Source organism: Colias eurytheme, chromosome 9 (assembly GCF_061535395.1).
Source record: "Colias eurytheme isolate Ceu_HAF_F1 chromosome 9, ilColEury1 Martin Lab GWU primary, whole genome shotgun sequence".
NCBI lineage: Eukaryota > Metazoa > Arthropoda > Insecta > Lepidoptera > Pieridae > Colias > Colias eurytheme.
Genome location: NC_142988.1, coordinates 3,927,488 through 3,945,395, shown reverse-complemented (window position 1 = coordinate 3,945,395; position 17,908 = coordinate 3,927,488). Strand labels below are relative to the sequence as shown.

The following is a 17,908-nucleotide window of genomic DNA, read 5'->3' as shown; positions in this document are numbered from 1 at the left end:
TACCAAAAATGCAATAATGTAACCCAAGGTGTAAAAAAATCCTCAATAAAACTTCTGTCATCGCGTGCGCTGCGGAATCTATTGAAGATAGAACAAAAAAATGTTCTACGGTATTATAGAATGGATCAATATCTACAAGAAAGTCCGCGATACCATATGTCCATCTTCAGTAGTTATGTTACTACAACAACTTTTTTACGTTTTCAAAGTAAATAGAAGTGCCGACAGTAATCAAACCATGTTATCCATACACATATATTAATCCTTATCCCATTAAATGATGTTTTATTATAGACTGTTTCAATACCAGCAAAATACTTTTTAAATGAAAAGAATTGGATATTCCATTCAAAAGATATAACGAATTTTTAAAAGTGTCAATCTACAGAAAATAGTAGGTATACTGTTCGAGCAGGCCGTAGTGCGGGGGTCACGGAGGAATTCTACCAATATGCGTCTTGACGGAACACAGTGGGGTTTTGGTCGGTAGGAATCCGACATAACCCCTCCCCCGGAGGCCGTGGGTATCTATGAAAGATTTCCCCACTAAAACAAAAAAAAAGGCCGTAGTGCGGGACGGGGTACCTAAAGGTGATTTTCATGTGATTAAAAATTAAACCTATAGTAGACTTTTCACTGTAACGATATCGCTATCTATGCGGGTGAAACCGCAGGGCATTGCTATTTGCTAGTATATAATAATTAAGAAATCCGAGACTGTCTTGCTTAATGATTTGAAATGTATTATGACTTTATCTTATAAAAATAGGCAGGTATAATAAGATTTAATAAATAATGTGGTAGTGACTCAACATTTTTGAGAGTCAAAGGTAATCCTGTTCGTTTTTGTCAAAAATAATACGATTGGTTTTTCTGTTAGCCTTTTTGGCACTTATTTATTGAAAGCTCGTTAAATAAGATATTAATTTTCATATGGGTATGTTTATAATTTATATATACCCAACCGGATGTTATACAAATTAGAAGAGTATAAAAAATAACTAATTTTAGGTACCTAGGTACCTCTAATAGGTACCTACTCAAAAAAACATAATTTACATTGTACAAGACTGAGTTCTCATAAAAATAACGAGCGTAATAACTTGATTATACTAGTGTATTATCTGATAATACTTATGTTGTTAAAGAGCAGAAGATAATATGCATATAATGTGATTTTGGTATTTGTCCAATTTCAATACATACAATTTATTTATTTAAAATTCCATTGCTTTTATCTATTATGTTAATGAAGCTATATAGTATAGATATTGTAATTTTGTGGTTATAGTATAGAATTTATTTTTCAGGTCAACTACAGAAAACTATACCTAATTACTAAATTATCAATGTTTATAATAAAAACTTTCAACTAAATCCCCAGAGTTTCTGGAAATTTTTGACTCATTGAAATGAAATGTTTTACCTAGGCGATATACACATATTACACTACCTAATAGATTTCCGCCCGCGGCTTCGCCTGCGTTTTCAAAGAAAAACTCGAATAGCTCCCGTTCCCGTGGGATTTCCGGGATTTTATCCCGGAAATCCTACGTGTTATTCCAAGTTTATACCCTCTATATGTGTGCTAAATTTCATTGTAATCGGTTCAGTAGTTTTTACGTGAAAGAGTAACAAACATCCATACAAACTTTCTCATTTAAGTATAATATTAGTAGGATGATTAAGTATAAATATATCGTTGTAACGTAAGTATGTAGTTGTTATTGGTTAATTTTATTTGTTGATACCTACTTATGTAATGGTATCTTTTTATTATCACTAACAAGCAAATTATAAGTGTAGGTACCTACATTTACCACTTAAGTTTGATTAAATTAATATTTGACTCAACAACACATAAATACAGTCTGATATTGATAATATAGAGACATAAAATTCGTTCGTTTTTGAATTTATTTAATGTAATTTTCAAGATTGCAAATTTTAAGATACCTACTTATACAATTTCAACCAAAAATAATTAATTAGACTTTAATCAATAAATTACAGATAATATAATCTATTTGAATAAATATGAATACGTGTCTTTTAATTTTTCTACCAAATAATTGCAATCATTTACAATCACAATACAAACCATACAAACACTTCTACGGATGAAATAAGTTTTAAAATTACGTAGTTGTTTTTCAGTAGAAAAACAAATCTAATCTAACTATAAGGCTCTTTCCATAAAAAAAATAAATAAATAAAATAAAATAAATCTTTATTTCACCTTTTGGATATACAATATTGGTTATGAGCTCTGGCTCTCTTGCTAGGCATACCTAGCCTGTGTTAAGAAAGCCAGTCCCTTCCCTTAATACATTGAGGTCTTGATAAAGGTAAAGATAAAATAAATTTATACAAAGGCAAAAATAAAAATAAAAGGGGGATAGCCAACCCAATGAATGTGTGGTGTGTGTGTGTGTGTGTGTGTGTGTGTGTGTGTGTGTGTGTGTGTTTGTGTGTGTGTATGTGACTGAGTGTGGGTGGATGTGTGTATGTCCATGTTTCCATAAGTGCATATTAATTATCTTGTCTATGTATATGTAACAGCCAAACCTTCAATTATGAAGTTTAATCATCTAGGTATAATCTGTATTACTTGCGTTTTCATCTATTAGATCATTTAAAAAAACAAGATCGACAGTGTTTAACGTATTACAATGGAATGTGTCGCACGCGATATTCAATAATTGAGTTGAGTTGATTGCATTTGCATTGCTCCGATTTAAGATTAGATACCTACATCATGATTACAGGCGGGGTTTCGTCGCGTGGCCTCGTGAGATGTGAAAACTATTGTTACTAGAAGAATCATCTTTCGATAAGCAAATGATCGGTCCCACAAATTGAACGTAAAGACAAATTTTTATGTGCGAATATCTATTGTCTTTTTTGTAACCGTGGAAAGTGTGGCTTTTAATTTCGCGTTTTAATTACTTGTTAAGATAAGTTAGGAATGTTAAGATAGCTGGCTTTTGAAAATATGTAGAATTATCTAATATCTAATTGTTTGTTCTTAATTCTCATACAAAAAGCCGAATAATATTCCTACTCGTTTTATTACTTGCGGTGTGGTAGGACTTTAAAATTTAAATGCAACTGATTTTCACAGCACCTAAACATAGTGGAAATTAAATGTAATGTCAATAGTTTTACCATGTAAGCTGAAAGCTTATGGTATTACTATTAATTATGGTAAAACTATTTACATTACAGCTAAGAGTAAATGTTTAATGATTTCGAATTTCCTGACGTCTCTTGCGAATTTGATTAAAAACGGCAACAGATCAATCTAATATAGTGTCTCATCAACGTGGAATGCGTGTAGCACAATTCCGTCGGTAATCCACTGCTAAATCGCATTAGTGTAATGCGGACGGATTATCTAATTAAATTCTCACCGCATACCAAAGCATTAAAATGTTTATGTCTTATTTACTTACAATATGTGACAATTTAGATTTTACAATATGACATTATTTGAGCATTTGCTAATACGTGACTGAATCGTGTTTAACTAAATATAAGTAAGTAAAATATTATAGCTCAATACGGGACTTTTCATTTAATTTCCTTCAACATTAGTAACTTTGTTGTAAGTCGTAAGTATTAATATTATGTACTTTACTTCTATTAAATTTCTATGGAAATCATCAATTCGTCCGAATCTTCGAACAAACCTATAAACTTCAGGTTATTGCAAACTTTCACTTGACTTTTTAATAGGGGCATAATTTTTTGCGATGTAATTATTTTATAATAGCTTGAAATCTGATTTATGTGTTTTCAGCTTGCAATCCCTTATGGTGAAAACTGGTACTTTTACGTAATGCTCCTGTTATAGTGTTAAAAGCTGTCAATATTTTCAACTTTTTTTAACTAATTCTTATTTGTAGCTATACAAACATAGTTTATGCAGACACGTAGATAATTAATTTATAATTTAAAAATTTGACAACAGTATCGAACATCACCAATGATTCTATACAAAACGAATAAAACCTATAAAAAGTTTTTGGCTATAAAGTTAGATTTCAGAAAGGATTGTCCAGTTTTGTCTGTTTTTGGCACTTCCACTTAATAATGTACATTTGTTAAGTATGTATCTTTAGTAATAAATATTAAATTTGCCACATAAAAATCAATGTATCGACGTCCGCGTCGCGAAAAGTTGAAATGAAGAATTTTGGCAACAGCATGATGCAATTCAATATTACTCTGACATTTGCTGATGGCCATCTACTTTGAAATGTTTTTTTTCATATAAATAAGAATATTTATCATCTCATTCGGGGTCCTTATCTGACATCCTGTATCAAAATACATGACAATATATTTGGGATTTAAATGCGTAACAAATGTGCTTTTAATTTCATTACATTATCATAATACATATTATATAGGTACTTAATGACATTCTATTGTATAATGATAATTTTTATTTAAATTATTACCCTAGTTTTTATATTGTTAATCACATACAAATGGGAGTTGCATGACTCGAATTTGTGAAGATTAATTGTGAAATCGTATAAATAATTAACCTTAAAGATTTATGCTAAATAACCTTTTAGGAAATAACATAAAATATATTTTAACATAGAAAGTACTCTTGAAATTTGCATGCTTAATCAATTAGTGTAATAAATTAAGTAAGTTCATAATAAAAATTAATTACTTAGATTTTTTTTAAATATTTGATATTTATTAACATACCTACATAACATTTATTTATAATAAATCGTAATTGCACAATAAATTAAACGAAATTACCTAAAGTTAAGCGCTATTTATGGCAGGTGATCATTGTACGACATGCGAAAAAATAAAATAATAGAAAAAGTTCTGTTGAAATAATATATTATTGTTTTAAACTTGAGGAACTAATATTAATTAGAAGGTAACACAGAAATACGTCGGTCCATATACAAGGCAGAATATTAATACGCCTGTCAATAATATAAAAGCAAAGTTAAAAATAATTTGGAAAATCCAAAAGTGCACGCCTCATAATTTTTTTTTAATAATTATTTATTAATTATTATTTTTGTTTATTTAATAACAATTAAACCACATCGAATCAGACCCTGAAAAATGAAAGGGTTCTATTCCTGAGCATACTCAAGCGTAAGAGAAAAAAAAAGACTCGATTAGTAAAGTATTTTGGTCGCTATCGTGTTAACAAGAAAAAGGATCCGCACATACAGACACACGGACGTCCAAGACAGAACTTTTTTAAACGGTTTTTTAACTAGTTTAAATAACAAAAATGACATCAAAAATATCATGAACGTTAAAAATAGTGTTTTTTCTTAATATGTGTGTGTATGTATTATCTTACAAGTGCAATGTATGATACATAAAGACATTTTAAGTTTGAAAAATCAGATGTTTTGCGCGAAGCGACAGTAGTACCCACCTCAACGCTTCGCTTATGAGGCGTGCAATATTTTATAATTTCGTGCTCCATTTTATTACCTACAGCTTTAGAAGTTTTACAAAACCGCATAACTTTGTTTTAAAAGTTGTAACTTGTAAGGTAACATCAGATTATCAACAATTTGTAGACATAGAAATTGAGATGATAACTTATTTTTTGTCAATTCAAGCTAATAATAATATTAGGGAAATTTTATTAAAAACTAGAGTTAAAAAATGTAAGTTCAAAAATCGATCAATGCAACGATTAAATTTTATTCCAATTATGGGATTTTTTATGCAGAGGCAGAAGCAATCTAAAATCTTTATTATAGAAAAAGTTACTATACATAAATTCTATAATCCATAAACCAGTGACCTCAGGTTCACTAATAAACCGTCAAAAGTGAGAAACAATTTCAAGAGTAATTTCAATTTTCAATAAGGAAGCCGCCGCGGCCGCTTTGACGTAACTCGGATAGCAAAACAATGAGGGAAATCTGGGGACTTGATCTATGCTTTGAAAGGCTGGTGCGATCTGTCTCTCCGCTTAATAAGATAAATCTTGCTCTTGAAAGGGCAACTGTGGACTCGGTGAAAGTGACGTTGTTTCGTGTGGACGTCCCATCTTGTGTTAGTGTCGTTGGCACTTTTTATTGTCGTATGTAATAACATGCATATAATATATATATAATAGGCACATCTACGCCTTTATTGTATTTGCGTATACCTATGATCGTTCGAGATTCTTACGCAAATATAAGATTAAGAACAAAGATTTAATAACTATAATAAATTCGAATAATATTATCTAGATAAGCTTCTTTCAAATGTAAATTATTTATTTATTCTTTGTTGCACTCAAGAATAATTAATAAATAATCACTTTTTAAACTAGTATTTTATCATGTTTTTATTTGCCTGTTTTTGTTATCCCTATTTAAGTAATTAATATGCAAAGATCTTTAGATATAGGTATCTAATTTTACTGTTATAGACAAATATTTGTGTCACTAATTATAATGGCACATTAATTTATGATAATGGCAAAATTTCACACAGTCATTCATCACTATTTTTTTTTATTTGTATTTAAATTAGTATTTGCGATTAACTAATTTGCTAACTTCCTTGATATGATATCCGTGATGAATTAATTGTGTGTACGTTAATGTACATAAAGTATTTTCTATTGTATTAGGAATAGTGAAAATTTATGACATACTGGCTATCAAAATCAACATTAAAATAGACAATTATCAGCTTCCTATGTTATGAAACAGATTTTAGCCGGGGGTTTTGCGTGGGCGAATGGTAATCAAGAGCTGAAGTACAACACAACTGAATTGATTATTGTATCTCATGAATACTAGTTGTAATTCATGTTGTTACGTAAGCCCTGGTCATTCTCATTTAATTGTAAGTACGCCATAGTTCAACATTAGAAACCCTATTTTGATAAGTAGCTATCATGAAAGCAGGAACCTACAGCCTGTAGAGTAAATTTAATAATCGTAGATATTGTTCATAGGCTGATAAAAACAGACAGTAGCTATCATGTACCTATCATAAAAGCCTTCCATTTCAGAAGAGGAAAGAAAACGTCATAGCAATGAATATTATTAATTATTATTAATAACCTTAATATACCTATCTAGTATCTATAATCTAAATGCGTTGCCAATAATCAAGCACAAACATGATATATTTTTGTTATTGTTTTTGTATTGTATTCTAAATAATGTATTTTTTCAGTTCGTAGTAAACGGCGAATTATGTATTGCATTAATATAGAATGGTGAAGTCTATTAGCTCCAAGTATAGATAAATAGCACTAGGTACAACAGTCCGTCAAATTTTATTTATGTTTACGAGGATAAAACGAGATACACTTAGATACGTTCGCTAGAATCGTGAGAAACTCTCTCCTGGTCCGCAATAGTGGCAATTATAGTAGAACAATTAATAAACAAGATAGGTTTATCACATATTATGTAATGGATCACACGGTGTAACAATATGGTGTTAATGAACTGATCTCTTTTTTAAGCACTTGATAGAAATCACACTTCACTACCATGGGTTTGGTGATGCAAAAAATATCGTAAATAGCCTAACAAAGCCGTGATACAATGGGATAATAGATTTGAAATATTGTTCAATACGTAATAGTTTTAAAAGCGAATGAAAGAGAGCGGTACTTAAAACAACATGAGGAGATTGAGCCTTTTTGTTCTCTCTTTAGCGTCATGACAGGCAGACTTTCAGTCTATCTGTTAGTTAATTTAATCAATATCAATAAGAAATGCACTTCACTTCACAAACAAATTGGGTGAATACAAATAGTGTCAATGTGGAAAACAAAGATTTAAATATATGTAATTGGGTTCAAAGAACAGCACTATCGTTACTTTCGCCGACAAATCTTGAATCCGTGAGACCTAAAACGTGAAACCTTTATGGAATATTAAACTATCGGATCTGCGTCCGATTTAAATGGATAACCCAGTTCCGACGAATTAAGCGATAAATGTATTCTCTTCACCTTGTTTAATGGTAATGCGCAATTGTTTACTTAGACACAACTTATGATAAGAGGTCCTTATAAGCTGTTTACTTTATTCTAAAACCAATAGTTCACTAATAAAGAAACTGTTCTTAGATTTGCCTTATCTTTTTAATCCGTCAGTCCTCGGATCACAGACACAATAGAAAATCTATTGTGTCTCGGCCCGATCGGGCCGCTCGGTGGTCAATGGGTTAAATACACCTAATTATAGAAAAACATTTCTTTATTGTATATATTGTACTGTAGTCTATTTTAAACTTATTCACCTCTCTTCCTTTTTTACTAAGCCAATTTAAAAGCTATTAATATTACCTAAATAATATTACAAGCGGATATAAAACGGACACTTCTTTACTTTTTAATGTTGGCAATACAATGTTTTAAGTAATTGCATATAATCATTATTCAATATTTTTAGTTTCATAAGACTGTTTGCAGACGTTGAATGAGGTAAGTGGGTGTATATTAAATGAAAACATGACGATGTACGGTAGGAAATGCCACATAACAAACCTCAATACAATTAATTATGTGAAATTATATGTTTATATCATTAAATAGGCCTACAGATTACAGAATAGCATGCATGATGATTTATTTAATAACTCGCGTATTTTGTTGTCTTGTGACTTAGATCGATCCCTGAAACAAACTGACCACGAATAAGAAATAAGCAATGAACAAACATGAAACATAAAATTATAACACAACGTAACAAACATAAATCAACAACACTCTCATTAATTAAAGCATATTTTGTCATAAAATAACTTGCATAACTAAACAAACAGTCTTAACTAAACATTGTTTCAAAGATAAAATAGAAAAACCAACGCAACTGGGTCATGCTCACAAAATCCGAGTCCTTACACGTACCGTTCTAAATAATTGTACCCACGTGATAAGAATAGCTGGGTTGCATAATAAAAGAAGCTGTGATTGAAACCTGTTCTCATAAATTATACCTGTCCATTGAAACTCTAGCGTTTATTTAACGTGAAAGGATCATTAAAAGTTAAGGCGGACCTGTCACGATCCTAAATGTAGTCGATAAAACTTGATGCAGCCTTAACTGATTATGTAAAATTACAGCATGAATCTGTGTACATTGTTAGAATACTTATGGTTATTTAATCAAAATGGTATATCAATTGTATATCCTTGTATTTCACAACTTGCAAAGAAAATTGTTTTGAAAGTTTTACGTAAAGCTCCCAAAATTACTCTACTTCTCTATTTTTCATGCTTCAACAAAAACATAAGCTTATTTATATTCATATAAAAATTGCAAAAAAATTTGATAAACAAAAATATTACTTTCACTTTTGAAGCAATACTAATTATCTATCAATAATTAATACGAATTAAATATCAAGTCTTACGTCCAGTTGAAATCCTTGTTCATTGCAATAAATTCCTCGACAAACACGTAGTTAATACTTAATAGTAGTCAGCAGGTTGTTACCTGAAACAAAACAGCAATATAAATTATTTTATCTCCATGTTTTATACGAGGAAAGTGTACCTTCAATAGTTTCAATGTTGCTGAGGCTGGTTAAATTACTTTTACCAATAACTTCTCACGATGCATAGTAAATCTTCAATGTCGATGTGAGATACATTAAATTATCAGGTTTAATAGGGTTAACGATTAAGTAATTTTAAATGAAAAAATTTGAAGTGACTATACGTCAATTTTGAATACGTTGGTAGAAAATTATTTTTATTTCTTTATGAACGATAGTAAAATGTAAATTGTATTATGTATCTGTAAATGTAAATACGGATGACAACTTTTCTAAGATACTTACGAGACCTGAACGTTTAAAAGGTTCTATTTAACTATACACTAATCGCATGTATGACTCATGGATTTAGTCTCGTATGTGGAAAATGCTACTTACATAACATACCCATAGATAGTCAATATCATAAGTTACAGTTATTTCTCGATTTCATTTGTTAAATCTAGTTTGAACATAGCAACCCTGACTGGGCGTGTCTCGTGTGTACTGCAACTTTCATTGCCATTTTAGGATTGGTCAAAGACCTTTATAGGCCCGCTGTTTTTATACACAATTGTAGAAACATATCGAAAATAATTGCACAAAGAATAAGGTTATGACTTTATATGTAGGAAAATTTGTAGAGCAATAAAAATATTTAAGCATTGGCGACTATTTCCAACTATGTTTTTCATTTTAATATAAACGTGAAATCTAAAAATGACAAACTTTTTCAAGGTAAATTAGTTCAAAGGTCTATTTTGATTACTACAATATGTAACATTACCTCGTTGTTTACCTAGAATCTGTTCAATCGCGAACCGCTCAATAACTATTTCCTTATGCAATAAAATATAGCAAATAAAGAAAATACTTGCAAATAAAACGTATGCTGTCAATCAATAGTAACGTAATATAGAGATCTCGCAATAGCTTCGGATTACTCGTAAATTTTTTTCACGCTTCGTTAGAATGTTTGGTTTATCTTTCATCACGTGAAATACACACCTCTTACGACATTTTAGGAAATAAAAGTATATTTGGCTACTGCGATCGTTATTTTTATGATTTTTACAAATGGGCAATCAAAGTGATACGGAAAAAGTTTTGATACGTATTGGTTAATTATTATGCTTCCTACGACTGTATTAATTTAATGATCTCTACATCGCTAAGCGTAACAAAATATCAAAAAAGTGCCAGTAGACTCAGAAACAATTAATATTTTAAGTTGACAGTATATAACCACAGAATACTAAATATTAGTAGTTACTTTAACTAAATACAAATAACTTCGAAAGTTTTATCTAATTGTTTCCCCTACTTGCTCAAATATTATATTGTCATTATAACTTTTCATCACTATAGCTATCCATCGCATTATTAACCTGGCTTCCGTGTTTTAACAAAAACTTATTTTGATAATCTAATACTTTTACGAACCATGCTATAAAATAACAATCAAATATTATATTACACATTCATGCGCGTAACTTCAAATCTATTGTATCAGGTTATGCTTCCGAAAGGTAACATATTACGGCTATTAAGGGAAACGAAACTGCAATTCACTACTATAATTTATGTCATATAAGGCCTGATGATGCAATTGATGTCAAGATATGAACCATCGCAGCGTAACGAGAAATCTGGTTTAAGTTAAAGTAAATGTGGGTGTGGTAAGCAATGATTCGAACGAATTCTTGACAGTAATCATTTGTAATTATAACAGGAAATTATCTGAGGAAATGACGAGAGTTATAACTTTTCGGTGTCCCGGTGTGTTAATATTCTCACGAGTCACGACAATTGATTATAAATTTCTAGTTAGGCTTTTATGGGTCACTAGTTCAAATTAATAATAAATATTTTTAATTTAATTAATTGTCCGAATTTAAGCAAAAAGGAACCACCCAGCAAAAACGAACTTCTGAGATATCAAAGGATTTACAAAAACATTTGCAGCTCTGTTAGATGAAGTAAAATTAAAATTTATTTTATTTAAATTCATTGATAAATTACTTATTTAAGTATGTGTATATAAATTTGCTCTGAATATTCTTAAACTTTCTAGATAATTAAGAAAATGTGCATGTGGTTCCTTTTAACATTTATCAATTGATAGGTTTTCTCTTATACAAAAAGGAACCACATCCCAGGGATTTCATGATTTAAATGAAACTATGTATTTATAATATCTTAATTAAAGCTTTAATTAATAAAATACATAAAATAATACTTATACAGGACGTTTATTCGACGTTATCATCAAATTGGATTTCGAAATCCACCGTGTCTAGTCCATCTATGTGGTCTTCTATTGCATCATCACTAATGAGACCGTTATAAAAACTGTGCATCTTGTGGAATGAGATGTAATATGGACTGAATATCGCTAGAAGGTGAAGAAAGCTTCTCCAGAGGCAGCGACGTATAAGGTTCTTTGTTATCTTCTGTAATAAAAAGAAAAAAGCTTTAAATCAAAATAATAAAGCCGCGTGGCTTTTATACGTAGGTAGGTATATGGCGACAGCAAAATATTATTAGTTCTTATAAAGCCGTGTCCCTATTAGACGACTAAGTATGTTGTATGTACATGCGCCATGTACAAAAAACTGGCTAAGTGCGAGTCGGACTCGCGCAACGAAGAGTTCCGTACCATTATCTATAAAAACGCCAAAAAAATCACGGCTTATTGTATGGGAGCTTCTTAAATATTTATTAAGCTATTGCATAGCTTCTATCGCGGGCCTTGAGCGCGGGGACCGAATCGAGAAATTCCGTTACGAAAAAACCTCACTCCGACGGGCTCGGAGGTGTGGCTTGAAGGCATGCTATGCAATCGCTTTACCGCGGCAGTCCCCGAGTGCCACACGTCTTTTTTTATTCTGTTTTTTAGTATTTGTTGTTACAGCGGCATCAGAAATACATCTAAACGTATTTTACCAAAATAGTAGGTAGGTACCTAGATCATCGACAGTTATTTTTAAAACAGGGTTTAGACTTTAGTAGTTTCATCTCACAATGACAGATGAATCGTAACAAAATAACTCTTAATTCGACTCGCCGCGCCTTCGTGAACAACGACATTGTCGTTAAAATACGTAAATCCACAGAGGATTCCTCTTTTACTTACTTAATTAACTATCTTCTTAAAATCACACCACAATCGGGAATGAATCAAAAGTGGATAAAGCGTACCTGCATCTCAGATTCAATAAGTACTTAAATGCATTAAATAAAACTACTTACCCGTTGTATCTTCATTATTATCTTCGGTGTTCGTCTCCAATGCTTTTCTTACCCATTGCTTGCTTATTTATTTATTACTAAACATTTTCACATTTTAAAGGTAATTAACAAAAACAATAGAACTTACTTCGCGGAGGAAAAAAACACCGTCGCGTATTCGAACTACTTCGCTGAATGTCTCCTATATTGACAGATTTTCGACGTTTTACTTAAAAAATCGGAGTTTTGCACTTAAGTAATGAAATACGTTGTTTAAAGATGAGAAGCATTGTAACAAGTCAAGGCATTTGGTTCCATATAGCGATGATGGTTTTCAGAATGTTTTACAATATTTATTTATGCATAATAGAACCGAATGCTTGTGGTTTTATTTTGCAATAAAAAATTACAATTAAATTATGTATTTATTTTACGCATAACCATACCACAGAAACCTGGTTCCATTTTGTGTATTAAAAATAATTGTTATTAATAGAAATATGTGTAATGTATAATGGTACCAAGTAGGTGTGGATCTGTTTTGTATAAAATGACATGATAGTAATATCGTTTATTTGTTTGAACAAAGCAGCCCCGTGGTGCTGTGGTTCGGTTTTGCTTAATATGGTATTATTCGTTGTTGCTGGTGGTTCCTTTCTGCTTTTAGTATACCTTGTTTCCAACGTAAAAATCATGTGGTTCTTGTTTGTATAAGAATTTAGACCACTTTTGGATGAGTATTCTTCAATAAAAGCAAAAAACGAAATTTGTCGAGTGGTTCCATTTTGCATAAATACGGACAATTACTGCTGCAGTTCATCATCACTATTGGTTAAATATTATCGTTGTTTTTGTTGTGCTTTTAATTGTGTTTCTAAAAATCTACATTTATCAAAGACATAAACAAATGTAATAAATGATTTGATGAATATTAAAAACCTCAAAGACAAGTTTGTCATATTCTTCCATCTACACATGTTATTTAATTGTTAACAGGTACATATTATACAATATCCCGCCCTTTACCTGACCGTTTTATTTACTCGCTGTCGAAAGTAATTGCGTTAATTACGCTTATCGCTTCGTATTCCGTTTCAAAATGTCGGTGTTATTCCGATCATGAAAGCGATCGCTCTCTAAATATCATTGATTTGCGCTAACGATACAAGCGCTATGGATTCTTTTGATAAACTATTTGTAAATAAGAACCTAAGATTATATTTGTAAATAGGAACATTATTCAATAGTAAGTGTGAAAGTTTTTGTTTGAGTGTCAATCGTGTTAAGAGATAGAGATGTGATGGAATTTTGCAGGAAGGTGGAATGAACATAGACTTTGATTGAAATAATGTTAGTATAGCATCATACATAAAAAGTGCCATATAATGTCGGTATATTTAATTATGTTACATTTTCTCAGTGATAAGATTGTTTAACCTTTCCATCGCCATCATTTTTTCGAATGTGAAATTATCAAAATTATGAAATCTTTTCTGTAAAGAAACTTTTACTTTTCTCTCCATTAAAGAAATATAATAAAGTTGTAATTCACGTGACATTTAAAAAACCTTCGCTTGCTGGCAAAAGTAATTACATAGGTATAGGATATATATTTTTTATTTCTACAGATTTTTGAGACATTTTGATGTCTTTTTCTTTCGTTCTCACTTAAATAATAGACAGATAGCATCCAAGATCCATATAATTATAATCTGTTAAATTCATTCAAACTTATCATCATTGTATGATATTATACTTCGTAGTTCGTAATAATCTTCTACAGAGCTTCTACAAACTAAAATCTACCCAGACAATTACCTAAAAGATAAACTACTTATTACATTTCACGATTAAACTGTTTTACATTGATACAACCCTGTTCGATCGTCACGAGAGCCCATTGATAATCTTAAGGTTAACCATCGCCACAAGATAACCGACCATGATTTGTGAATAATTGCGCTTTGAACGCGCCCACGATTCTATTCATTGTATTTCTTAATTGAGATTAACAACGCCTTTGTATCGGCACGAAATTCAACCCTGTTATTATTAAACCGTTGAATATTGATAAAAAATGTAACGAAATATATCTACATATATATCAAATTTCACGGAAACAAGAAGTCCAACTATTGTTGTATAATAAAATAGCTTAAAATTAAAAGCTACTAATTCGTTACATTCAGCTTTATTAATATTTCTGTCATTTATATATAAAATATAGGATTCTTAATACATTCATGTTAAAGCGTGGTTGTATTACGTATTGAAATACTGATATAATACTTTTTAGTCATCTTGACTCGACCAAAGTCGGTACAAGAATGACTCGCAACTGCAAACGACCGTTATTTATAGGACGATCAAAACAACTATTCGAGTGGCGTGACTGTGTGAGTCAGCGCAGGTGTTATTTGTGTTGTTTTGATCGTTATTTTGAATATAACTTGTAATATTATTATTATTTGATAATTAAATGATTATTAATACTTTTATCTATTTGATTATTATTAAAATAATTAATTAAGTTCATCAATTGATTTACTTTTAAAATATAATTTTATCTTTAAATTAAACGCGCTAACACGGCCATTCTGAAAAAAGCTCGTGCTCTGAGCGGTAATTCAAAACTCAAAATATCAATGATATAATTCACTTCAGCTGGTGACATTCCGACTTATTTTAAGTAGTACATTATATTCAAATTATTTGTTTCTTTGTCCAGTTGTCAGGCTAAACCACTGTCTGGATCCATACTGACAAGTGACAATCAGGTTATTATTATTTCCCGCCCAGTTGTAAGACTAAGTCACAGAAAACCCGTACAGACAAGTGGCATTCAATTCTATTATTATCTGCCCAGTTGCCAGCCTAAGTCACAGAAGACCCGAACAGACAAGTGGCATCCGATTATATTGTTTGCCCAGTTGTAAGACTAAGTCACAGAAGACCCGTACAGACAAGTGGCATTCGATTGTATTATTATCTGCCCAGTTGTCAGACTAAGTCATAGAAGACCCGTACAGACAAGTGGCAGTCGGTTACCATAATTAGTTTCCATTACCGCTAACACGGTCATCTAAATTTGGCTTTGGTACTACGTACGTGTAACGTACGTGTAAGAATAGTCTTACTCGTATATAGGACAATAGTAGTCTAGCAATTGCTTGTACTTTTCGCTTCATAGCAATCATTGTCGAGTATTATTGTGATTTACATAGGATTCGATAGCTCAACGAGTTTTTCTAGCTGCGAACAGCGACTTCTGTATCTCATCTGTATCTCAACTCTCAAGTGATAACCATAAGTCCTGGAACATAATTAAAAGTTAAAACACAAGTTATATCCGGCTTGGCCATAGTAAAACAATAACACAATAACGTCCTCGTACGTTCATTTGAAATGAGTACGGTAATTTATCTCGTGATGCCAAAACACAATGTATTATAACACAAACATAACCGCTCGGCCAAACTGACCTTATAGAACACCATCACATCCACATGATGAACTCAAACTCAAATATTGATTCATTCAACTGGACTGGTTTTTCAATCGTCAACATACAGAAAAATAATAATTTACCACCACAATAGCTTACACTGGGCGCCATCGAAGGCACCACATTGGATCCAAATTCCATGGGATCAAAAACTTATTATTTATGACATAAGCACGTCGTTCGCTTACCAAAGTTAATAAAGGCTCAAATATCCTGGACAACCGCCCGGATTGCACATCACATTATAATATTGATGAACTACATTACCGTTATTCCACACCACAAACATTTACTTCACACAACGCACAAGAAAACACACATTGTGCGAGTTCCTTCATCCTTGTATAATTGAAGTCAATTCAATCCAATTTTTTTCGAAGGTTGAAGTCCACAGTCGTATACTGTCATGATGGTGACAGTGACAGTTGCACACTGTCACGTAGTATGATGGAAGAATTTGTGCCAGCCTGCCAGGATTCCGAGTAAGGGCTGGTTCATCTTCTACTTCTGATGTTAAAGCGTGGTTGTATTACGTATTGAAATACTGATATAATACTTTTTAGTCATCTTGACTCGACCAAAGTCGGTACAAGAATGACTCGCAACTGCAAACGACCGTTATTTATAGGACGATCAAAACAACTATTCGAGTGGCGTGACTGTGTGAGTCAGCGCAGGTGTTATTTGTGTTGTTTTGATCGTTATTTTGAATATAACTTGTAATATTATTATTATTTGATAATTAAATGATTATTAATACTTTTATCTATTTGATTATTATTAAAATAATTAATTAAGTTCATCAATTGATTTACTTTTAAAATATAATTTTATCTTTAAATTAAACGCGCTAACATTCATATTGTTTTATTATTATAAAACACACCATTAGTATTACTACGAAGAGCTATTATTTATTCCTTAGGTACTATTAAGACACGCCCCCAAATACATTACACAGACCGAGCTATATCTGATCTAAAGATATTATCTTAATCTCTCTATTTATTACGAATCTTAGGTTTTAACCAATTCTATAAAATACCTACTTAAAAATGTTTTTTTTTTGTATTTTAGCATAATAATTAATTAATATCTCTTAAAAAAATCAATCTACATCTTATGCATACTAATGTATCAAGTGTTTTTGTAAGAATTTTTACCATGTTAACGAAGATCACGTTTTCAAAACATCCAATCCAAAATTTATTAAATGTTTCATAATGCGAGATGTAAAAATTCACGATTTCTCAATAGTTTAAGACTGAAGTCATTAAATGCACAATAATAAGAAAATATATTTTGTAATCGAGATCAATATAATAATTTTAGATAACGAGAGCTAACCTTTAAAAGCCGTGAATGGTGGTTGTATAATGTTGCACATTGCAAGTTGATAAGCCGTGGGAAATAAACAAAATATAAAGATCCCATTATTTCAACACAGCCCTTTATAAGCGCGAAAGGTTCTAAGGGTTCTTGGGTATCAGGATCTCAGCCTTACCTATTTTTTATAATTTGTATTGGGATATAATTGATGGTTTTTAAAATGCGCTACGAGTTATGACATAATATGATGTTTTTGAATGGAAAAATCAATTTTGCTAGGTGAATTCTTTTCGTCTTTGCAATAATTCGAATTGGACCATACGAGTTTGATTCTTTTTA

At 31.2% G+C, this 17,908-nt stretch overlaps 1 protein-coding gene across 1 annotated transcript in view; it reads right to left on the bottom strand.

Annotated features, from left to right (window-relative positions):
* The window catches only part of Cen (cerebellar degeneration-related protein 2-like), a 78,828-nt gene that overhangs the window by 27,786 nt on the left and 33,134 nt on the right, over positions 1–17,908 (bottom strand). The gene's annotated exons all lie outside the window — the stretch shown is intronic.